At 39.5% G+C, this 26,601-nt stretch overlaps 1 long non-coding RNA gene across 1 annotated transcript in view; it reads right to left on the bottom strand.

The window, feature by feature from the left end:
• The window catches only part of LOC123785457 (uncharacterized), a 262,795-nt gene extending 236,250 nt beyond the window's left edge, over window positions 1–26,545 (bottom strand). Inside the window, exon 1 of the long non-coding RNA XR_006777637.2 lies at window positions 24,105–26,545. This is a non-coding gene — a long non-coding RNA (uncharacterized LOC123785457). The remainder of the gene's footprint in view (window positions 1–24,104) is intronic.
• Window positions 26,546–26,601: the final 56 nt, after the last annotated feature.

Genomic DNA, 26,601 nt, shown 5'->3' with positions numbered 1-26,601 from the left:
GTTTTCCAGAAAGATGGTTCAACTGAAAGACCATTTCACTTCCACGACACCCTGGCTCACTTACTGATAGCTTACAGAGACATTTTTATAAAGTGAATTTGATGTGCAGCTCTGTTCGGTTCACTTCTACCCCCAGAAGTCCCTTGCTATTAAAATAAAAAGTAGAATTTGAACTAAAACTTTAAAATGGGAAAAAATATGCAAGTAATGTGAGAGAAAAGGCGACTGAAGCAGGATTTCTGTGGGTTCATGTCTAAGGTTGAAGAAGGACAGCATCAGAACACACGGGAATGGTTGCTCCGGGCCTTCATGTTGTCTGCCCTTCCACTGTGTAACCTTTACGAAACAACTTTGTTAAAAACAAGAAATTTTTTAAAAATAGAATTATGTTCTCTCCCCGATGTTGACTTGGTTTATTTGCGGAGATAAAATGTCCTTCTCTGATCTCAAAGTGAACTTCTAACGTATACTCAAAGTCATACAGAATGAGAGAACTGACTGAATTCAAAAATTGTGTTTTTGGATTTGGAGTAGATGAAAAATAGCAACTAGATCTGAACCACTGGAGGTTTTTGCTATTATTTAGACTCTTCGACATTTTATTCAATTTAAGATAATTTATTTTCATCTTTCCTAAGTGGCTCTGGATTGAGAGCAAGTCTCAGACTTGAGGCAGAATTTTACAACCAAGTTCCAAAAGCCTGACAAAGTTTATAGTGGGAATGCTGATACCACCTTAACACAACAACATGACTGGCACCATTACAATGTAATCAAAATATTCAGGAAATAAATTTTTTGACAGTAATAGATAAGAGAATATGAAATTGCCATGTTGAAATACAGCACATTTCCTGGTTATTTACTGGATACTGACATCATAACTATTTTGCACAACATGGGGTGACTTGAGGGAATATAGAAATTCAATCGGCACATGCTTGCGAGATGTGGACACATGTGATGGCCACTTGTCTTGCTTCCTCACTGAAACCAACTGGAATTTTCCTACAATAAGCAACTTCCATTTCTTAAGTACAAGTTCATTAAGGGAATTTTTTAAAAAGGGGAGAAAAATACTGAAGACTGACCACATAAAGTAGGAAAAACAGCAGAACACTCCAGGTGTCCAACCCAGGGCAGATATAAACTAAAACAAAATAGCTTAAATGCAGGTCCTGGTGTGGTGTTCCTTCAGGATGGAATGGAACAGTAAAAAATGAGAATACAAGAGCTGTCCCTAAGATTCACAGAACTCCATTCCACTTGGAAAGCCATAGTTTCACATGCATTCATGAACAGATGGGTCACATCTCAGTATTGGTACAGAGTGTTGCCATTTTCCTATCCCTGGTAGAATCTCTTTGATCGCGTTTTATCTTTTGGAAAGTAGATCAGACCTGCTACTTGACCACCAATAGAGAAGTTAACCCACGGCCTTCCTTTCTGTTCTTCTGTATTTTAAATTTTGAGCTCCTCTGTTTTCTCAGCTTTTCTTGGGAGGGTGTATGCATTCACTTTTCCTTATTGTCATTATCTTGATAGCTTATAATTAATTATACAGCATTTTCCACTTTCTATACTCTTTCAAACACCCCATAGCACCCCTTTGCAGTAGTAGTATTATTCCTAGTTTGCTCAGGAAATGAAGCCAATATTAACAGACTCATTATTTACATACATGATCCATTTCCACCCCCATCCTGAGAAAAGGATTCATTGTGACTTCACATTTATAAGCATTACATAAATGACTTTCTTATATAAGCAAAACTTCTTCTTTTTGGACACCAAACTTCATTTTAACCATTTTATAGGAAATCCTTCTCAAAAGGCTTAAATGTCACAAAGGATAGGAAAAACTGGACAGCTACATGCAAAAGAATGAAACTACCACTTTCTTACACCATACACAAAAAATAACTCAAAATGGATTAAAGACCTAAATGTGAGACCTGAAAGCATAAACTCCTAGAAGAAAACATAAGCAAAATATCTTTGGCATTGGCCATAGCAACATTTTTCTAGATATGTCTCCTCAGGCAAGGGAAACAAAAGCAAAAATAACTATTATGACTACACCAAAATAAAAGGCTTTTTGCATAGCAAAGGAAACCATCAACAAAACAAAAAGACAACCTATTGAATGGGAGAAGATATTTCCAAATGATACATCTGATAAGGGATTAATATCCAAAATATATAAAGAACTTATACAACTCAACACCCCCCAAAAATAAATAATTAATTAATCCAATTAAAAAATGGGCAGAGGACCTGAACAGGCATTTTTCCAAAGAAGACATCCAGATGGCCAATAGACACATGAAAAGATGCTCAACAGGGGCTCCTGGGTGGCTCAGTCGGTTAAGTGTCTCCCTTCTGCTCAGGTCATGATCCCGAGGTCCTGAAATCAAGCCCCAAGTCAGACTCCCTGTTCAGAGGGGAGTCTGCTTCTCCCTCTGACCCTCTCCCTCCCCTGCTCCTGTTCTCTCTCTCTCTTACTCTCTCTCAAATAAATAAATGAAATCTTAAAAAAAAAAGATGCTCAACATCACTAATCATCAGGGAAATACGAATCAAAATCACAATGAGATATCACCTTAAACCTGTCAGAATGGCTAGTAATAAAAAAAGAAAGAAAGAAAGAACAGTGTTGGCAAGGATATGGAGAAAAAAGAACACTCATGTACTGTTGGTGGAAATATAAATTGGTGCAGCCACTGTGGAAAACTTTATGGATGTTCCTCAAAAAATTAAACACAGAAATATCATATGATCTAGTAATTCTACCACTCGGTATTTACCCCCCAAAAAACTAAAACACTAATTTGAAAAAATATATGCACCCCTATGTTTATTCCAACATTATTTACAATAGCCAAGATATAGAAGCAACCTAAGTGTCCATCAATGGATGGATGAAGACATGTGGTCTATATATAAAATGGAATATTACTCAGCCATAAAAAATGAGATCTTGCCATTTATGACAACATGGGTGAACCTAGAGGGTGTTCTGCTAAGTGAAACGAGTCAGAAGGGAAAGATAAGCACCAGGTGATTTCACTTATAAATAGAATTTTAAAAACAAAACAAAGGAGAAACTGACCCATAAATGCAGAGAACAAACTGGTGGTTGCCAGAGAGGAGGAGGAAGTGGGGATGGACAACATTGGTGATGAAAAGTGGAAGATACAGGTTTCCAGTTATGAAATGAAAAACTCACAGCAATAAAAGGTACGGCATATGGAATACAGTCAGTGGTATTGTAATAGTGTTGTATGCTGATAGATGGTACTACACTTACGGTGAGCCACGTAGCATACAGAGTCCTCAAATCACTACTTGTACACCTGAAACTAATGTAACTAATACTAACGTGTCAATTATACTTCAATTTTTTTAAAAAAAGCTCAAAGGTCACAAAGGATAGCAATGTAATTTAACCTTTTCTTGAAGACACAAGGTTGTCATTATAAAGATCTTGTCATTTTTTAATGATGTATAATATAGTTTTTTGGGGTTTTTTGAGTCTAGCAATTTGTCTCCTTATAATCAGGCTATCTGCTGTGGCTTCTTATTTTAGTGGGCCTGCCTCTTACAGTTTCATTTCTGTTTCAAATCCTCGAGTCCTCTAAGAATTAGATTACCATGTTTATTAAGAATTGTATGTTAAATAAGGCTCAAAGGATGATACAGAAGTTAATGTTAATGGGTTTGATGCAGAGGACTTAAAAAAGCTATTTCACTTTTCAAAGGAAGCCCTTTTCAACTTACTTTCCATTCAGGGCCATGGTAAGAAAGGAAAACCTGATGTTGCTTAAGTCTAAACTTTAGATAAGCCAGAGTTTTGTGGATCTCGATTTCCATTTTCATTCACATCTATTCAATTTCTTACATTCTCCTGTGTGAATTATTTGCAAATAGGTCTCAAGGCAGAGAAGTAATCTCTGAATAATGTTCCTTTTTTTTTTAAGATTTTATTTATTTATTTGACAGAGAGAGAGGCAGCAAGAGAGGGACCACAAGCAGGGGAGTGGGAGAGGAAGAAGCAGGCTTCCCGCTGAGCAGGGAGCCCAATGCGGGTCTTGATTCCAGAATGCTGGGATCATGACCTGAGCCCAAGGCAGACGCTTAACGACTGAGCCACCCAGGTGCCCCTGAATAATGTTACATGTTTTGTGCAGAGTTATTGGTATAATCTTAGATCACAGAAATTTGAACAGTCTATCCAAGATCCCCCAATCACTCAGGAAGTAATTTGTTCAGGAAGAAAAAGAAACAAAAAACATTATCAAAGTTGAGAACTGATGCAAAACATCATTTCCAAGCAGTATTCAGTTTAAAGAGAAGAAAGTCCACTGGACTAGACGTCAAGAAATTCGGTTTTAATGCTAACTAGCTACATGAATTTAGCTAAGTCATTTTATCTATCTAATCCAAATAGACTGTTTTGTTTTTAATTAACGGACATAATTGAACAGATATGATTCTTAAGGTCCCACTCAGCTCCCAGATATTCTGGCATTCAAAATATGGTCTGAACAGCACAAAACCTGTGAAAGGATGACATCTAGTGGCTTCTCAATTTATATGCATCCTAACAGTACAATGAAGTCACCACTGATTATTACAATCTAATACATTAAAATAGTTGGAATTTTAAAACATAGAGGAATCTAGACAATCATCTAGTTCAACACACTCCCTTTAAACTCATGAGAACTGAGAACAAAAGCAATCATCTTCTTGCTTAAAGACACACAGCTAGAGGTTACCCAAAGTCTACTGAGTCTAAATCTGGTGTGTTTGGTTTTTATATGTTTATGTTCCCCCACAAAAGCCCCCCCCCCAAAAAAGGCAAGAAATAATAACATAAAACGCCAAGGAGGATTTTATTCCTTTGTGCAAGATCATTATCTGTTGATGGTTATCATACTGTTTTGTAATGTTTATTTACCTGTTTAACCCCATTAGTCATGAGGTTCATGAGGTTAGAGAACCCCAGGTCTCACTTGTTTCTGCAGCCCCAGCACCTAGAGTTATGCCGAACCTATCACTCAGGCTCAGATCTAACTATCTATTATCTTTCATCTATCTACCCACCTATCATTCAAGGTTTGAGAACATATTGTCAATATATCCTTTTTAAAATTCAGTGAGGAGTGTTCAATTCTATAAAATAAGAATGTAATTGTGTATTTTTTAATGTAACTGTGTATTTTATGTGTGACCAAAAATAAGACATTTATTGAACTATTTTTTCCCAACTTTCTGTTGGAAAACTACGTATCTCTGTTCTGCATCACTTTGGTGAGGCCAACCCAGTCTTTCTCAGTGCCAGAAATTCATGATGAAGGGCAGGCAGTCCCTGTTTGTCTTCCCCCTAGCCAAAGTGACTCATTTGGGGACTTTTCTGTTGAAGCCACTGGGAAAGATTCTTCCTCTTTGTCTGGAATTTTGAGCTATAAATGTGTAAAGATGATATAGACTTGGAATAGCCAGTGGCTATTTTTCCAGCCACAAGGAAAAAGCGCTTCTAAAAATGTAGCTAGCACATAAAGGAAGACAGAGATAGAGACAGTGGCCTGGCATTATCAAAGACCCTGAATCTGGCCATTGATTTTCTTTTTGCTTTAACTATCTTGAGTGGGTTTCTGTCCTTTGAAAGCAAGTGCTGATAATATTACAATATATGAGTCCAAAAGCAATTTTTTGAGGACAGGGCTTTCAAATTCAGTTCCCAACTGTTTCCATGTAACAAGGCAACAGGGTCATTCAGTGTGAAAATAGAAAGCCATATCATAGATATGAAATATTATCTCTTCCTCTTCTTCCAAATGCCTATAGAATGCATTATCTGATACCATAACTGAATATTTATTGATAGCCTCCATGTTGAGACATTTTATTTCTTTAAGCATATTGTGAACTCCCAAAAGGTACAAGTTACAGAACAGCTTAGGACAAAGCGAGCACTTAGTAAATATTTCTATTAATGAGTATAAGATCTAAACTGTGTATAACTATTCAGTTATATGTAACACCCTCAGAAAATATTTTATGAGAATTATTTCAAATGAAGAAAAAAGAACTTCCTAATTAAATAAAACTTGCAATAAGGGAGAGACTTATTATGTAATTTGCCGAATTGTCTCCTAAGTGGTCAGTCTCATGTGGCACTGGCTGCTAGTTTCCCACTATAATCTGTTCTTCCCAGTCATGACAGAAATCAAGCTAGGAACATGACGCTCCAGGTAGAGACTGGATTCCCCAGCCTTCCTAGCAGCTATGCAACTAAGATTGGACCAATGGGATATGAATAGAAGTGATGATGTGCCATATCTGGGTCTGGGCCTTAACAAATTTGGCTTGAGCAATTTCATTATCTTTTTCCTTTTTTTTTTTTTTTTTTGTACATTGCAATACAGAAGTGCCAGCCACCCAAGTGCAACCATGCAGATGAGAACAACCGGCTAGGTTAGGAATCAGTAAACTATAGCCCAAAGACCAGCCACCTGCTTTTCTGTAAATAAGATATTATTGGAACACAGCTAGACCGTTTGTTTACATAGTGTCTATAGCTACTTTTGCACTACAGTGACAGAGCTGAGTAGTTACAATTAAGACTGTATTGGTGATGAGCACTAGGTGTTATACGCAACTAATGAATCGTTGAACACTACATCAAAAACTCATGACGTATTATATGTTGGCTAACTGAACATAATAAAAATAAAAAAATAAAATAAAATAAAATAAAATAAAATAAAATAAAATAAAATAAAAAAAAATAAAAAACACTGTATGGGCCTGCAAGCCTACAATATTTACTATCTGGCTCTTTCAGAAAGAGTTGCCAGACACAGGGACTCACTATGGCTAGGGGAAAGCACGAATGTACCACCATGGTCCTTTTGGCTCTGGGAAGGTTGTACCAGCAGAGCCCTCCACTTTAATTAACCCTCCAAGCTGAGAAGAACTCATCTGACTATGTATGTCCTCAAACTAGCTCAGATCAAAATCCCAATATCAACCCTGCAAAGCCAGTTCTTGGGACTATAATTAAGAATCATCCAAAAAGTCAATGGGAAGATGTAATAGTTAATTTTCTATATCAACTAGACTAGGCCATGGAGTGCCTGGATATTGGTAAAACATTTTTTGGGGTATGGCCGTGAGCGTGTTTCTAGGTAAGAAAAACATTTGAATGAGTAGACTGAGTAAAGCAGATTACACCTCCCCAATGTGGGTGGGCCTCATCTAATCAACTGAAGGCCTGAATAGAACAAAAAGGTTGAGTTAGAGGGAACTCCTCTTGCCTGATTATTTGAGCTGGGACATCAGTCTTTTCTTGCCTTCATACTCCAACTGAAAAAATCGGCTCCTCCTGGGTCTCAAGGCTGCTGGCTTTCAGACTAGAACTTATACCAGTGCTCTTCTGGATTTCCAGTTTGCTATCCGCATATGTTGGGACTTGTCAGCCTCCATAATTACAAGAGCCAATTCCTTATAATAAATCAATCTCTCAATCTCTCACTCTCTTTCTCTACACACACACATACACACACACACACACACACACACACACACACACACACACATATTCTATTGGTTCTGTTTCTCTGGAGAACTCTAATACAGAAGATATTTCAAATGTATATGTTAATCACCCAAATATTCCTATGCAAAACAGGAACTGAAAATATATTTTCATTCATAATCACAAGTCATCATAACTGCATCACTAGGTAATAAATGTTAAGGGAAAATGTGGATATGTGCAGATGTTGTGTGTGTGTGTGTGTACAGATTTGGAATTCAGTTAGAAAAGTGGGTGGTCCTTTACCAAAAAACACTCAAAGTCTACATTTTCAGAAGGACCTCCAAGTTACTGCCCTAATACAACATTTTTCCCTTGGATTTGATAATGTCCAAAGATTGCACAGGTGGAACGTCATTCTCCTAGGCCAGTGTTCTCCACTGGGCGTGATTTGCTCCCACAAGACATTTAGCAACGTCTGGAGACACTTTGGTTAGCACAGCTAGAAGAAGGGTGTTCCTGGCATCTTGTGTGTTGGTGTAGTCCCCCCAAACAAAGAATTATTTGGCCCAAAATGTCAATATTGCCAAGGCTAAGAAAACCCTGCTGTAGGCAAAAGATTGCACTAATGAGTGAGAGAACATATAAAAGTCAAGCAGTCATTTATTTAGTGAAAATGAATTCAGAGCCTTTCCTGGAAGCTAGTTTTCATAGAGAGAATTGGGTGTAGAAGAATGTGAGGTTCCTGAGTAGGTACCTTCAGGGAATGGCAGAGGCACCCCACAAAGAAACGAGAAGGGAGAAACACCAAAGACAAATTGCACAAATTTACAGATTTATGACTTACTTTGGAGGGAAGTGTGCCCTTTGGAGATGGGTCCAGAACCTCCAAAAAAGCTACTCAAATGTATTCCTAGGATGCATGGGGCATATGATTTCTTGTGTGCATCAAACTTGAGCTCTTGTTTCTAAAAGAATTCATTGGTTCCTCTCTGACAAAATTAAGCAGAAAACTAAAAGAGCTAAAATAAGTACAGAATCAATGCCCAAGCTGTGTCTCCTAGACCACTGTCTCTAAGTCCTGGGTGGCCAGCCACCAGGTGTTGAACACCCCTCTACCCGGCCCCAAGAGGGCGCTGTGGGAACTACTTTTTAAAACCTGGCACTCAGCTTAACTCTAAGCTTCATGTATTACCAAGATCTTGGCAAGAATAGCTGGCATTCACAAACTGAGTAATTCAAAGAAACTTTAATAAAAGGATTATTTCCAAAGGTAAGGGCATGATACAGGGAAAACACAGGAGATAGTGCATTACTTTGGACTAATAATAACACCCTGACTCCTGAAGGGTTATTGAGAAGGAGCGTTCCTCTAACCACTAGATTCAGAGAGCTGCTTAGGAAAGACAGTCTCATAAGGGTTATGACATTTAATCAAGGGATGCAGCCAGGCCATGAAGACCCTAAAAGGAAGGAGCTGAGGAACAAATATATCCATCTCACCTCCCCTCACTCCTGATTGCATGCTGGTACTTCTCCTTCACTAAATCCAATGGGCATGAGAAAGCAAGAGGATCATTTGATGAAGGTCATTGTCTGAGTCTATTCAGGCTGCTATAACAGAATACCATAGACTAAGTGGCTTATAAACAACAAAAAATTATTTCTCATAGTCTGGAGGCTGAGAAGTCTAAGGTCAAGGGACCAGCAGATCTGGTGTCTGGTGAGACCGCTTCCTGGTTCATAGATGGCTGTCTTCATGTTGCAACCTCAAGTGGTGGAAGGAGTGAGGGATACAGTCTCTTTTATAAGGGTGTCGTCCTAGTTTGTTCATGTTGCTATTACAAAATGCCATGGACTGTGTGGCATATAAACAACAGAAATTAACTTATCACAGTGCAGAGGCTGGGGAGTCCAAGATCAAGGCAGCAGCAGATTCAGTGTCTGGTGAGAGCTAGTTCCTGGTTCATGGACGGCTGTCTTCATGCTGTGTCCTCACATGGTAGAAGGGGTGAGGGAGCTCTCTGCAGCCTCCTTTAAAAGGACACTGATGCTATTCATGAGGATTCCACTCTCAAGACATAACACCTCCCAAACGTTTCACTTCCTACTACCATCACTTTGGTGGTTAAGATTTCAATATATAGAGGAGGGAGTTAAGATGGCGGAGAAGTAGAGGACCCCTTTTTCAGCCGGTTCCCTGAGTCAAGCTGGATAGGTACCAGACCAGCCTGAACATCCACGGAATCAGCCTGAGATGCAGGAAGATACATCTGGATCTCTACAAATGAACATCTCCAGCGATGAGTATTGAGGTACTAAGCGGGGAGCTGTGAAACCGCGCACAGATATCGGAAGATAAACGGAAGGGGGAGGGAGCCGCCACGTTCGGGCACCGGGAAGCGGTAGCCACCTGCACAGGGGAGCGGGCGGACTCGCGGAGGCACCCGCGAGAGAGCAGACTGAGACCGTGAGCCGGGGAATGCGCGTGCGACCACACTGAAATGGAGCTCCGGTGTGCTCACTGGATCCAGACTGAGACCGGGAGCTCCAGGAGCGCGCGGGGGCAGCTGGCGGCTGGCGGTGTTAGAAACACAAAAAGGACAGAGACCTGCCGGCCCTGGAAGTGAGAACTGGGACGCCAGGTGTGGGGCGCACACCCCGGGACACTGCAGGGTTGAGCAGCACCAACAGAAACAGAGTTAAAGTGGCCAGAGCATCAGTGGAGAACGGTCCGCAATCCCTCTGTTCTGAGACAGAGGCTGAGATTCGGCCACTGCTGCTCTGACTCTCAGAAGAGGCACAGCAAACCGCCAGGGAAAGCTGCCAGAGAACAAAAGCCTGGAAATACCGGCTCACAGTGTGCCCATCCCCATCCCCCCTCGCAGGGGACATGCAGACTCAACCCAAACAGGGTTGCCTGAGTATCAGCGTGGCAGGCCCCTCCCCCAGGAGGCAGGCTGAAAAATCAAGAAGCCCACATCCCTAAGGTCCCTATAAAACAAGGGCGCACGGCCTGGGTCCCAGTCAATAATTTGGGCTCTGGATAACCCCACAACCTCTCCTCATCAGAATGACAAGAAGGAGAAATCCCCCCCAGCAAAGAAAAGACAATGAGTCTGTGGCCTCTGCCACAGAACTAATGGATATGGATATAACCAAATTATCAGAAATGGAATTCAGAGTAACAATGGTCAAGATGATGTGTAGACTTAAAAAAAGTATTAACGAAAATGTTAATGAGAATATAGAATCTCTAAGGGTGGAAATGAGAGCGAATCTGGCAGAAATTAAAAATTCTATGAGCCAAATGCAGTCAAAACTAGATGCTCTGACGGCCAGGGTGAATGAGGCAGAAGAATGAATCAGCGAATTGGAGGATGGGTTAGTAGAAGAAAAAGCTAAAATAGAATCTGGACTCAAAAAAATCCACGCTCAGGAATGTAGGTTACGGGAGATTACTGACTCAATGAAACGTTCCAATGTCAGAATCATCGGCATCCCCGAGGGGGTGGAGAAAAAGAGAAGTCTAGAAGAGATATCTGAACAAATTGTAGCTGAAAACTTTCCTAATCTAGCAAGGGAAACAAACATTCGTGTCCAAGAGAAAGAGAGAACCCCTCCCAAACTCAACTACGACAAACCTACACCACGTCACGTCACAGTGCAATTCGCAAATATTAGATACAAGGATACAGTATTGAAAGTGGCCAGGGCAAAGAAATTTCTCACGTACCAAGGCAAAGGTATCAGAATTACGTCAGACCTGTCTACACAGACCTGGAATGAGAGAAAGGGTTGTGGGGGATTTTTAAAGCTCTTTCAGAGAAAAACATGCATCCAAGGATCCTTTATCCAGCAAGGCTGTCATTCAGAATTGATGGAGAAATAAAGACCTTCCAGAATCACCAGTCATTGACCAATTTCATAACCACAAAACCAGCCCTACAGAAGATATTAAGGGGGGTTCTATAAAAGTAAAAAGGCCCCAAGAGTGATACAGAACAGAAAGTCACAATCTATAGAAACAAAGACTTTACTGGCAACATGGCATCATTAAAATCATATCTCTCAATAATCAGTCTCAATGTAAATGGCCTAAATGCTCCCATAAACACCACAGGGTTGCAGATTGGATAAAAAGACATGACCCATCCATTTGCTGTCTACAAGAGACTCATTTTGAACCTAAAGATACATCCAGACTGAAAGTAAAGGGATGGAATACCATCTTTCATGCCAATGGACCTCAAAAGAAAGCTGGGGTAGCAATTCTCATATCAGACAGACTGGATTTTAAACTAAAGACTATAGTTAGAGACACAGAAGGGCACTATGTTATTCTTAAAGGATGTATGCAACAAGTGGATATGACGATTATAAATATATATGCCCCCAACAGGGGAGCAGCAAGATACACAACCCAACTCTTAACCACAATAAAGAGACATATAGATAAAAATACACTAATAGTAGGAGACCTCAACACTCCACTATCAGCAATAGACAGACCACCTAAGCAAGAAATCAGCAAAGAAACAAGAGCTTTGAATGCCATACTTGACGAGTTGGACCTCATAGATATATAGAGAACACTACACCCCAGAACCAAAGAATACTCATTCTATTCTAAAGCCCATGGAACATTCTCAAGAATAAACCATATTCTGGGTCACAAAACAGGTCTCAACTGATACCAAAAGACTGAAATTATTCCCTGCATATTCTCAGACCACAATGCTCTGAAATTGGAACTCAACCACAAGGAAAAATTTGGAAGAAACTCAAACACTTGGAGACTAAGAACCATCCTGCTCAGGAATGATTCGATAAACCAGGAAATCAAAAATCAATTTAAACAATTTATGGAGACCAACGAGAATGAAAACACAATGGTCCAAAACCTATGGGATACTGCAAAGGCAGTCCTAAGGGGGAAATACATAGCCATCCAAGCCTCACTCAAAAGAAGAGAAAAGTCTAAAATGCAGTTTTTATATTCTCACGTCAAGAAGCTGGAACAGCAACAGAGGGACAGGCCTAATCCACGCACGAGGAAGCAGTTGACCAAGATTAGAGCAGAAATCAATTAATTAGAAACCAGGAGTACAGTAAAGCAGATCAACAGAACTAGAAGCTGGTTCTTTGAGAGAATTAATAAAATTGACAGACCACTGGCAAGACTTATCCAAAAGAATAGAGAAAGGACCCAAATTAATAAAATTATGAATGAAAAAGGAGAGGTCACAACCAACACCAATGAAATTGGAAGGATTATTAGAAACTTTTATCAACAGCTTTATGCCAATAAGTTAAGCAATCTGGAACACATGGAGGCCTTCCTGGAAACCTATAAACTACCAAGACTGAAACAGGAAGAAATTGATTTTTTAAACAGGCCAATTAATTATGAAGAGATTGAGTCAGTGATAAACAACCTTGCAAAAAACAAAACTCCAGGCCCGGATGGTTTTCCTGGGGAATTCTACCAAACATTCAAAGAAGAAAAAATAACTATTCTCCTAAAGCTATTTCAAAAAATAGAAACAGAAGGAAAGCTACCAAACTCATTCTATGAGGCCAATATTACCTTGATCCCCAAACCAGGCAAAGACCCCCTCAAAAAGGAGAATTACAGACCGATTTCGCTAATGAATATGGACGCCAAAATCCTCAACAAGATCCTGGCTAATAGAATCCAAAAGTACATTAAAAGGATTATCCATCATGAACAAGTGGGATTCATCCCTGGGATACAAGGGTGGTTCAACATTCACAAATCTATCAGTGTCTTAGATTTTATCCAGAAAGAAAAATTCAAAAATCATACAATTTCTCTCAATAGATGCAGAAAAAGCATTTAACAAAATACAGCATCCTTTCCTGATTAAAACCCTTCAGAGTGTAGGGATAGAGGGTACATTCCTCAATCTCATAAAAACCATCTATGAAAAGCCTACAGCAAATATCATTCTCAATGGGGAAAAGCTGGAAGCCTTTCCCTTAAGATCAGGAACACGACAAGGATGCCCACTCTCGCCACTATTATTCAACATAGTACTAGAAGTCCTTGCAACAGCAATCAGACAACAAAAAGGGATCAAAGGTATCCAAATGGGCAAGGAAGAAGTCAAAATGTCTCCCTTCGCAGAGGACATGATACTCTATATGGAAAACCCAAAAGAAGCCACTCCCAAACTATTAGAAGTTATAGAGCAATTCAGTAATGTGGCGGGATACAAAATCAATGCTCAGAAGTCAGTTGCATTTCTATACACAAATAATGAGACTGAAGAAAGAGAAATTAGGGAATCCATCCCATTTACAATAGCACTAAAAACCACACGTTACCTTGGAATTAACTTAACCAGAGACGTAAAGGACCTATATTCTAGAAACTATAAATCACTCTTGAAAGACATTGAGGGAGACACAAAAAGATGGAAAAATATTCCATGCTCATGGATCGGAAGAATTAACATAGTTAAAATGTCCATGCTACCCAGAACAATCTACACTTTCAGTGTTATCCCGATCAAAATACCAATGACATTTTTCAAAGAACTGGAACAAATAGTTGTTACATTTGTATGGAACCAGAAAAGGCCCCGAATCGCCAAGGAACTGTTGAAAAGGAAAAACAAAGCTGGGGGCATCACAATGCCGGATTTCGAGCTGTACTACAAAGCTGTGATCACAAAGACAGCATGGTACTGGCACAAAAACAGACACATAGACCGATGGAACAGAATAGAGAACCCAGAAATGGACCCTCGGCTCTTTGGGCAACTAATCTTTGAAAAAACATCAGCAGGAAAAAACATCCGGTGGAAAAAAGACCGTCTCTTCAATAAATGGTGCTGGGAAAATTGGACAGCTACATGCAAAAGAATGAAACTTGACCACTCTCTCACACCATACACAAAAATAAACTCCAAATGGATGAAAGACCTCGATGTGAGACAGGAATCCATCAAAATCCTAGAGGAGAACATAGGCAGCAACCTCTACGACATCGGCTAAAGCAACCTTTTCATGACACATCTCCAAAGGCAAGAGAAACAAAAGATAAAATGAACTTGTGGGACTTCATCAAGATAAAAAGCTTCTGCACAGCCAAGGAAACAGTCAAAAAAACTAAGAGGCAGCCCACAGAATGGGAGAATATATTTGCAAATGATGCTACAGATAAAAGACTGGTATCCAAGATCTACAAAGAGCTTCTCAAACTCAATACATGAGAAACAAATAAACAAATCATAAAATGGGCAGAAGATATGAACAGACACTTTTCCAATGAAGACATACAAATGGCTAACAGACACATGAAAAAATGTTCAAAATCATTAGCCATCAGGGAAATTCAAATCAAAACCACACTGAGACACCACCTTACGCCAGTTAGAATGGCAAAAAATGACAAAGCAAGAAACAACAATTGTTGGAGAGGATGTGGAGAAAGGGGATCCCTCCTACATTGTTGATGGGAATGCAAGTTGGTACAGCCACTCTGGAAAACAGTGTGGAGGTCCCTTAAAAAGTTAAAAATTGAGCTACCCTATGACCCAGCCATTGCACTACTGGGTATTTACCCCAAAGATACAGACGTAGTGAAGAGAAGGGCCATATGCACCCCAATGTTCATAGCAGCATTGTCCACAATAGCCAAATCGTGGAAGGAACTGAGATGTCCTTCAACAGATGAATGGATTAAGAAGCTGTGGTCCATATATACAATGGACTATTACTCAGCTATCAGAAAGAACGAGTTCTCAACATTTGCTGCGACATGGACGGCATTGGAGGAGATAATGCTAAGTGAAATAAGTCAAGCAGAGAAAGACAATTATCATATGATTTCTCTCATCTATGGAATATAAGAACTAGGAAGATCGGTAGGGGAAGAAAGGGATAAAGAAAGGGGGGTTAATCAGAAGGGGGAATGAAGCATGAGAGACTATGGACTCTGAGAAACAAACTGAGGGCTTCAGAGAGGAGGGGGGTCAGGGAATGGGATAGACTGGTGATGGATAGTAAGGAGGGCACGTATTGCATGGTGCACTGGGTGTTATACGCAACTAATGAATCATCAAACTTTACATCAGAAACCAGGGATGTACTGTATGGTGAATAACATAATATAATTAAAAAACATTTTAAAAAAAGATTTCAACATATAAATTTTTGAGTCTATATTAGTGGCCTATAATAGTTAGTCTCCAAGTCAGACCCAGGAGTAGAGCAGGAAGTAGATCTGGAGGAAATAAATCAGAAACTCTACAACACAGTCCATCCATTGTGATCCTCAACATGCATTCTTGTCCTTAATTCAAATGAAAAGTTTATAACACCAACACATATCAACCATTTTATTCTTATTGATACCCATTCATTCATGTTCCCACCTGAAAACTAAATGTTAGCTAGCATCATTATTCTTCATACAAAGAAGAGGGGTGGAAATAATGAGAAAAAGAAACAGTTAAATAATATATAGCACAGCACTTCTATAGTTGTTCACTCGCCTAAAGCTGGCAATCATGGCTGTCTTCGTCCCACCCTCAGTTCAAAGTCCTTTTACCTTCTGATAGCACTTAAGCTGGATTATTTAGTTGGTAGGGAGATCCAAATATTTTATTCCCATGGTATATTAGTCTTTGCTGACTTTGTCTTTATTGGATTGCCACAGTTTTTCATTGAATAGGACTATTTGTCATGGGAGTGTTATAAGGAACTCTAGTGATTCTCTGGGTTCTAAACAAAATCTTTCTTGTATCCACTGTAGAGTAGAAACCCAATTTCCCCCTGATTAACAGAGTTAGGCATCCTGGCCAGTACAATAACATGGAGGTGGGGAGGTGGTAAGGAAATAAAGCTAGATCCCAAATTAGGAGGACCACATCCCTCTGCCTCTATTTCATACCACTACAATCCACTCTCTATGGTACAGAGTGACATTGCTAAAACAAATCTGATAGATCACATTCTTCTTACAGTTCTTCATTGCTCCCGGAAAAAAAGTTGATACTCTTTATATGTTGGCCATCATCTCCAAATTCTGCCTCTCTGTCCAGGACCCTTCTTTACCACCACCCCATTTCTATGTGGCCCCTTACAGACACACAATTTTAAACATCATTTGGTTTTATTTTATGGTTTTCCACATGCTAAGATTATTCTTCACTTGCAAGATTGTCATTTGGCAAAGAAAAATTAGAATTATGATCCCATTTACTCTATACATAAAAAGAAAACAGGTATCATAACATATTTATCCTTGAAAACCTTTCTGGAACAATTAACCAATAAATATATGGTAAACATATGGTATGTATTAAACCCTTGGAAAAGGTGCAACAGCTAACACAGTGACATAAAACAACGTTTCTGTCTTCAGTTAGCTTTACAAATAATATGAAGACAATGTCCTTAAACACTAAAATAAAAATTAAAAGTGATAAAAGATACAAACACTAAGATCAAAATAACAACAGACGTGCCTTTACATGCTTTCATATGATCATCTATGATTGCCAGGAAATAACCTAATGTTGGGGTAATGCAGTTTGTGAGCAGAAGAAACACAAATTTTGGAGACAAGTAAACCTGTGGTCCATTCCTAGCCCTGCTTTTACTAATGCATAACGACCAAACCACTTAAACGTCCTAAATCTGCTTCCTCCATGATGAGGTACCATGCCGAATGATTATGAGGATTAAATGAGTTGCTCAAAAGTAGTTGCTCTTATTAAGGTAAGCTATCCACCTGGAACATAGATATTTAAATGAGAGGCACCTAGACTGGAACCCTGTTAAAAAGAAAACCACAGCCCAAGATAGAGTCACTAATGCTACACCAAATCGCCAACCCAGGGCTTAATACCTAATCTAATTGCAGTCTCAACCTCCTTCAGAAATGTAGTTTTAAGAGAATAGGAATTTTCTGATCAGCACCAATGAAGTCATCTGACAGGCAGGCCCTCTCCATCCCCCAAAAGAAGATGAGGTAATCTGCATGATTAGACCCCCTACCCACCCCCCTTTAGGGAAAGTAACCTTGGCTGAAATATTTCTTTTTGCTAATGACTTCTTGTCCCACCCTCCTTCCTATAAAACCTTTTCCATTTTGTACTACTCCTTTCTAAGCTCCCCTCTACTTGCTAGGTGAAATGATGCCAGATTCATGAATAGCTTAATAAAGCCTATTAGATCTTCAAATTTACTCAGTTGGATTTTTGTTCTTTAACACCCCTGATTTGTAAATGCCATCCTGCAAACAGAGGGCCCCTGACTGGTGAGGAACCAAAGAGAAGAATCCCATCTCTATCTTGGAGGGAGAAAAGTCTCAGAAAGAAAAGTGGCTTCTAGCATCTTTAGAGTAATGGGAGGTACATTGAGTCCTATGGGCCTGCACAGAAAAAGGGTGAGGTGAGAAACTAAAAATGTGCCTCTTAACTGCCACGAGGCACATTAAGGTCTCCAACATTTGACTGATTTCCAAGATAATCTATACCCAATATGTACTCTAAACAAAAATGGTAACTATGGGGTTGTTTAAGGTCTTATGCCGGGCATTGAGAGATGGCAAGATTTAGATGGATCTGAAGGGTAAGTACATAACCAAGTGAGCAAAGGCCAGGACACAGAAAAACAATATGTTAGTTTTCCTGGGGTACATCCATTTCACTGGAAGGTATGAGAGCAGAGAAGAAAGATAAACTGGGAAGTGATTAGGATCCAAGCTGTGAAGATCTTTTAATGACAGGATAAAAACATCCATTGCTCTAGGCAATGAAAGACCATCATCATAAGGTTCTCAGCAGGGAGGAGATAGGACAAAAGTGAAGATCAATTCAGGGGGATTTTTTAGTGTAGCTTCTAATGATCCTAGAATAATCCTGAGAGGGTAATTAGCCAGAACATTCATTTCCCCAAACATAATTAACTTTTATAGCCCTTTAGAGTTTGCAAAGTACTTTTCATACATCTATTCACTCTCCCAACAAGTTCCAGAATCATGTGTTAATCTCATTTTACAGCTGAAGAACACAAATAATATCACCCAAGGTCCAAACAGGAAACAGATGGCAAACTCAAATTAGGGTAATTTGAAGTGTTTATTTACAATGGGTTATAAAGGGATAGTGGAATGTAGAGAACCTGGGGCCAGTAAGAGTAGGAAATCTATAACCACTCCTAGGCCAAGAGGAGCAAGGAAAGCCAGCCGTACCGGAAATGACAAGGAGAGAGTTGTGTAGAAAGGATTGCCATGAGATGAGCAGTGACCTTTGGCAGTGAAATATCAGCAAGCCAAAGCAACCTCCTCTCAAGGAAGTGCTAGGGGGACAAATACCATGATTTTGTTCTCTGCCCTCCCATCTCCTGTTAAGGGTCCCATTGTCTGGAGGCAACTAGAAGGTAATGACCCAGGAGTCTATTGATGCAGGCCATACCTTCCCCCCTCAACATCTTCTCAAGTCTTTCCTCCACATGAAAAGTTAATGTCCCTAACACAAAAGACACATGAAGTCCCTTAAGTTTGTGTGTCATCATCAATAATATTCCCTCATGATACCTACAGTGTTAGCTCCTTCTGGTGTTCTTCATATGTGATAGGAAAAGCTGGGGGAGGGGAGAAAAGAACGAAGTGACGTAAAACATAATTGCTACAATCCATACTTCCTGATCATGAGGGCTAAGTTGGTAATCACAGCACCAGCACCAGCTTCGTGAGTGTATATCCCGTGTGGCCACATGGAGCTCTAAACTTAGAATCGTCCTGTACTTAGTTAATACTCTCCTGTTGATATATTGAAGTTCTTGATAATATTTGAACAAAAGCCCCACATATTTCTTTTGCCCTGGGTTCTGCAAATTATGCAGCCAATTCTGCATAGCTTCCTTTTTCTAACATCTATTCAAGTTACCTTGGCCTTTGACAGAATTTGGCTAGACAGGGTTCTTTACCTAGTGGATGACCCAAACCTTCCATCCTTGTGTTTACTGGGTTTTCTAATAAGCTGAACATTAGGTAAGGCAGTACAAAAAAAATGGTTCGTTGACATTATGGGTTCCTGACAAAATCCTCCTTCATGTAGCAGAAACCCATTTATTTGCCCTCCACTAATAAGGATCAATTGTTCTGGCCTGAACAGCAACCTCCAATTCTGCCTGTGGGTACAGCAGCCTGTGGAGCCCCAAAAGGCCAGGGGGCACTCCCAACCAATTCATCTGAATCATGACTGTACCCCCTTAGGGACTAGGACCTTCAAAATTATCTAGCCCAAAGTTGTAAAAACCAGAAGCAGAAATTCTTCAGATGAGTTACTAAGGGTTAATAATGAGAAAGATCTCTCCTTTGTCCCTGAACTCATGAATTCTGGACATCAAACTAAAAGCCCCATATACTGGCAAAAGTTTAGTGCAAATACCCAATGGTATACTGGTAAGTGTTTAACAACCAGCTCTCCAGGAAAACAATAAGCCCTGATTTGTAGAATTTGCCAGTTTCTGAGGTATAAAAATTCCCACCATGGCTAATTTCAAGCTACTGATGTCTGAACTCTGAGTTAGGAACAGATATGCAATGTATAGTATTTTGCCATACTGATAAGATAGACAAAAAAGAGCTCAAGAACATAAATAATACTTAATGTAGTAAAATAATTAGGAAGTGGTAAATTTTGAATACTTATTACCTCTTAAAATATCATTTATTTAATTATAAGTTTAATAACTATAAATTAAGTATATATTAGTATATGTGGCAAAAATGTAAAGTTGTTTCAGAATAAAAGTTTCTATTACTTTTTATTTTGAAATAAATTCATATTTATAGGAGAAATTGCAAAGACAGTACAGAGTTCCCGTATGCCCTTCACCCAGCTTCTTCCAATATTATCATCTTATGTGACTGTGGTACATTTATGAAAGCTAAGAAATTAACACTAGTGCAATATACAAATTAAATTGCAGACTTCATTTGAATTTCATCAGTTTTTCCACTAATGCCCTTTTTCTGTACCAGAATCCAATAATCCAATTCAGGATACCACATTGCATTTAATATAATTTAATTTTTAACCATGACTATACTTAACAACTGACCTGCAAAATTTCTGAACGGTTTTGCAACTGTTTATACCATGACCAGGAGCTGATTTTTTACAGTAGTTGTAGTTGGCATTTAACTGGAGCAAGCCAGGCACCTGTCTTTATTTTTTTTATTTAATTTTTAATTTTTTTTGATGTAATGTTCAATGATTCATTAGTTGCATATAACTCCCAGTGCACCATGCAATACGTGCCCTCCTTACTATCCATCACCAGCCTATCCCATTCCCCCACCCCCCTCCCCTCTGAAGCCCTCAGTTTGTTTCTCAGAGTCCATAGTCTCTCATGCTTCATTCCCCCTTCTGATTAACCCCCCTTTCTTTATCCCTTTCTTCCCCTACTGATCTTCCTAGTTCTTATGTTCCATAGATGAGAGAAATCATATGATAATTGTCTTTCTCTGCTTGATTTATTTCACTTAGCATTATCTCCTCCAATGCCGTCCATGTCGCAGCAAATGTTGAGAAATCATTCTTTTTGATAGCTGAGTAATAGTCCATTGTATATATGGACCACAGCTTCTTAATCCATTCATCTGTTGAAGGGCATCTTGGCTCCTTCCACAATTTAGCTATTATGGACAATACTGCTATGAACATTGGGGTGCATATGGCCCTTCTCTTCACTATGTCTGTATCTTTGGGGTAAATACCCAGTAGTGCAATGGCTGGGTCATAGGGTAGCTCAATTTTTAACTTTTTAAGGGACCTCCACACCATTTTCCTGAGTGGCTGTACCAACTTGCATTCCCACCAACAATGTAGGAGGGATCCCCTTTCTCCACATTCTCTCCAACAACTGTTGTTTCTTGCCTTGTCAATTTTTGCCATTCTAACTGGTGTAAGGTGGTGTCTCAGTGTGGTTTTGATTTGAATTTCCCTGATGGCTAATGATTTTGAACATTTTTTCATGTGTCTGTTAGCCATTTGTATGTCTTCATTGGAAAAGTGTCTGTTCATATCTTCTGCCCATTCAAAGAACTTCTCAAACTCAATACACGAGAAACAAATAAACAAATCATAAAATGGGCACCTGTCTTTATAAGCAGGTTGTATGGGCCTCCAAGAATGGCTGTGTCAGTTTTTCCTTGCACTGAACACTGGGCTTGGGTATTCTGTTAGCTATTGTTAAAAACAAAACAAAACAGTATTTGTTCTTTCACAGTATTTTTCATTGTGCAGAACGATAAAGTAGAAAGGCAACTAATATGCACGGACTATGAAGTAGTCCTGTGTGATACTACTGGTAGTTGTACTAGTTTTAGTACTAGGTCTAGGTATCCAGAGCTAGATCAACTGCCCTAAATTTCATGCCTGTTTGCATGGTTCTGGAACTGTATTTAAAGGTAAAGGAGGAAGGATGAAGAGACTAACATTCTTTTTACTTTCGTGGTTTGTCCAGAAGTTTCAAAAGCCACATGGTTGTAAGGAGGTTCTTGAGAGTTAAGAAAATTTTTAAAAAATTGGTAGGTATTACTGACAACAACAAAAAAGGAACATGGGCCTTTATTATAAAGAGAATATACTCTTCTGGGGGACTGAAATCAAGAAAAAATTCAATTAAATTATTGGAAACTCAAAGGTGAAAAAAGTAATTAAATTTTTTAAAAAGATAAAAGAAGGCAGGCTGACTATGCTGGAGGAAGACAGAGTTTCCCTTAAAAAACTGTTATGTTAGAGCAAAGAAAGGAGAAATGATACCTTTAAGGAAAGGATAAATACATATAAAATGCAGCAACTTTAAAACATAGTAGAGGAGTAAGGTATTCTTCAAAAAGGTAGTAGAAATCAGGGGTATGTTCAATGTTATTAGATCCTTATACCTAAGAGATCCACTGAAATCAAACCTAACAGAGGATGGAAAGCAAGGTCTCTAAACAAACTAGAAGAACTCACTTATAAGAAACCAGGATTCGAATACCATAGAGAATGCCCTCTTAAGGGATAGACAGACTTTCTATTTTGGAACTATCTACCAAAGATTGACCTTGTCATTCAAAGTGCCCTAAGGACGTTTGGATAGATTTGAAAGGGAACCAGAAATATTGGTGTAAAGCACTCAAAGAATTAGTGGGTGAGGTTTGAGTTGACAGTTATTACACTTGTGTATATAACAACTTCTAAAATTGCATCAGCATTATCTTCTGTGCTATTATCTATACAGGTATATTTTGTATGGTAATGAATGTGCATGATAATTGGTATCATTTCTAATGACATTCACAATTTTAATCATATTTTTAGATTAATTGTAAAGAAATCAGAAGAAAAAAATCCACATCACCAAGGACCACGTCTAATAGATCTAAATATTTTACACTAAAGCAAACCAAGATTTATCTGGAAAGCATTATGTCACTCCAAGTGTGATTGGTGGGTAATTTTATCATAATGAACACCTTGTAAGTATTGTGTCACATTTTCCAAAGCGCATCCATGAAACGACTATTTCTGTTAGATACTGTCCGAAGTTCGGCATTGCTGCCGAACAAAAATTCCGAACAAAAAACTCCCACAAAACCTTCTTTTTAAGTCAGAAAGCACTCAAATTGTTTACAGTGAAAATATTGCCAAATGAATCACAAACACATTTTGCCTTAGAGATATTACTCATAGCACCTGTCATGCTCAGCATCCCCTTCCAAAGGTGCCCACACTCCATAACGAGGAAAGCATCTGATCCCTGCAGCATGATGGCTATACCATATGACCAGCCCCTCAGCCACTGTGGAGTAGACTAGGGGAGGCACCTGACCAGAAGGAACAACCAGTTGATCCAGCCTGTGACCTATGATTATGCAGCTTGGTAATTAGACAGCCACTTTCATTCTCCTCTTTGGAAATTTGCACGACATAAATTGGTCAGCTGGTATTAGGAGGAGGAGCAAGAGACAAGAGTAACTGAATCATGTTAATAGTGGCGTCCTAGAGCTCAAGTCACACCTTCTTGTTACTATAGAGGACCTTGGATTTTGATTAACCATCAAGCTACAGTCCCTGCAGCCTCCCATGAGGCCCAATTGCTCAGTTTTCCCTGAGGTCCACGTGGCCTGGCTACACAGGCCTACACAGATGAGATTCCTGTTTCCCTTTCTCCAATAAAATGTAGTTTTATTTTTTACTTTTTTTAAAGATTTATTCATTTTAGAGAGAAAGAGCGCATGAGAGAGACCAAGAGTTGGGGGGAGGGGTAGAGGGAGAGAATTTTCAAGCAGACTCCCCACTGAGCATGGAGCAGGAAGCAGGACTTCATCTCACAACTCATGAGATCATGACCTGAGCAGAAACCAACAGTCAGACATTCAACCAACTGAGCCACCCAGGCTGCCCCTACTTCATGTAGTTTTAGAATGAATTCCTCATTTGTCAAAAATCACAAAATGACTATTTCTTGTAACAAAAAGAGCACCCCTCCCTATTCTCCCTGTAATCAGATTCAGACTTACCTGGCCATGTCCCAGCTGTGTGTTTTTCTGAGATGTACTAACACCAAAGCAGAACTTTCTACGCATATCTTCCATTGCTGCATACTCTACTTTCCCTTTTTTAAAAAAAAATGTTTTTACAAGAGTGAATAAAAGATGGTTATAAAATTGAATCTTCTCTAATTCATATTTTTTAAAAGTTGATTGTATGCCATCTTCTGTTATTTGTAACATTATTTGTCGTGTGTTCATAAATAATTGTTTCACTTCTCAAGGCAGAACTGTTTAGTCACTGTCCTAAAAAGTATGTAGGTTAGAGGGCATCAATTATAACAGTGGATGTCAATCAACAGTTTTCTTGTTAGGAAATAGACAAAAATTGAAAAACAGCATATTGTGCTCTGGATTTGGGACCTGTTGGAAGCTCCCTCTATCTTTGCTTAACCCTAAATTCATGTATTACGTGGAAAAAATTTTTTTCCTAACACTAGAGGGCACTGTGCCACTGGAATATCTCCCTGAGAGATTTCCACACTAGCAGCTGATTTTTACAGCTTCTCCTACATTCCCATGGCAAATTCCATCTTCCAGAAAAGACTTCTGCTTTTTCTTTTTTGCCATCCTTAGACCAGGACTGGTTCTGAGATTGAATGAGAATAAGGGGTTAAGAGAAACTGCTAAAGGCCGAGTTGCATAGCAGTAAAAGGAGTCTGCAATTGTTAGCCTATACTATTCTTCATCCAGCAAATTCAGTAATCTCAATCTTTCTGGTCCTCGCTATCCTTATTTAAAATTAGGACATGATTCAGTCATGTATATACAATGAGCCTATCCAAATTATTTTACACTGGAGAGTAAGACTAGATCTTGTTAATTCTCATTATAATTTAAATATGTCAGACTGGTCTACTTAAGTCTATTAAAATTGTATATAACTCCTGCACCTTCTCAAGAACACCCACCAAGTAGTACCAATAATCAACTCTTATTATAAACCTTCTAGATACAGTAGTTTAGGAAGTTTGGCTTCTTTCTCTGACAATACATATTAAGAAGTAATTTTTCAAATAAGGTTTGTCTGAACACTTATTAATGCCCTCAACATTTATTGAACAACTTTGTGCCAGGCTGACATCTGCTAGTCGCTGGCAAAAGATACCAAGTTGTGCTTTCCTTAAGTTTTCAAAGTAGGAGACAATTTTTTAAATTCTGAAATTGACCTGATAGGTGCTACTGAGAGCTCCAAGAAGCTACCTGCAGATGTAACAGGGAGACTTGCTCCCTCCAGTAAGGGTGGTCAACCAACGGTTCCCCTAAGAAAATGATTCTTGAGATCTGACAAATAAGTAGGGGCTCAACAGGTAAAAAGTGTGTGAGGGCAGAAAGAGATGAGGATGGGGAGAGCAATCTCGGCACGTACAAAAAAAAAAAAAATTGTGGGAGAACACCTAAGGAAAAAAAGGTTACTATAGTTCCAGTTCAGTGTGTAATGAAGGAGAGAGAAAACTGGGCAATCAGGGGCCTTCAAAGCCATAACTATATTTATTCTAAGAGTAACTGAAAGCCACTTAAAGAGTTTTGAGCAGAATGTTGCCGTGATCACATCTGTATTTGAAGACTACCCTAGCGCCCTGTGAAAAACGAAATGCCCGGTTAGAAAGCTGTTGTTCTTTGTGGAAGGATGATTCTGAGGGTGGCGGGTTGTCGAGGGCTGAGGTTTAGAAAGTAAAATCCATACAACTCAGTGATGAAGTACATAAACTGAGAACAAGCTCATTGCACTTCCGAGTTCAAGTTAGTCATTTTTTTGAATTGGCTCGTAAAATAAATGAAAATAGGCCCATTCGATTCCAAACACTGAGGCTTATGAGTGAGATCCGTGGAATCAGCGTGTTTATTTCCTTAAGTAAAAGTCTCATTGTATTTTCATGGGCCCTTTGGAAATGCTCTCTGACGCATTACAGATTAGCGGAGGCACGTATTAAGGAATGTCGGAGTAAAGGCAAGCTCGTCCCTGGATCAAGGCTTGCGTCTCGGGAAGCCTGAAGTGCCATTAGGAGAGCTCCATTCACCGCTACAGACGTAGGTCCCTGGGAAGGCCCCAGAACTCGGCAGTCACTTCAGGTCAGGCAGAGCAGAAGCCGTAGAAAACTCTGGGCTCTATACCGGGACTCGTCCCAGCGACACGGACATATTCAGGTCCCTAGAGACTTCCCAGAGCCTTGAACCAAACCCCTCCCACTCACTATGGTGGCTGGAAAGGTCCTTGACTAATAGGCAGAGTATGCGTGGACGAAGGCGCACGCGCATTGAGGACTTCTAGGCTCAGCGAGGGGTTAAATCCTGCACTCGCAGGACTATGGATCCCCTTCTCAGACCGCCGTACTCCGTTTTCCTAAAGGCCTGTCACCCGACAAGTTTTTCCATTGGTTTAGAGACGGAAGGATCCGCCTTCCCCCTTTATCGATTGACTGCCCGTTCTCCCAACGGAATGGGAGGCGGGGCTTGGGCGCTTTCC

The sequence above is a fragment of the Ursus americanus genome, chromosome 15 (assembly GCF_024610735.1).
Source record: "Ursus americanus isolate L20-20 chromosome 15, mUrsAme1.1.p, whole genome shotgun sequence".
NCBI classification, from domain to species: domain Eukaryota; kingdom Metazoa; phylum Chordata; class Mammalia; order Carnivora; family Ursidae; genus Ursus; species Ursus americanus.
The sequence above is the reverse complement of the archived record's forward strand: the minus strand, read 5'-3'. Positions and strand labels throughout refer to the sequence as shown.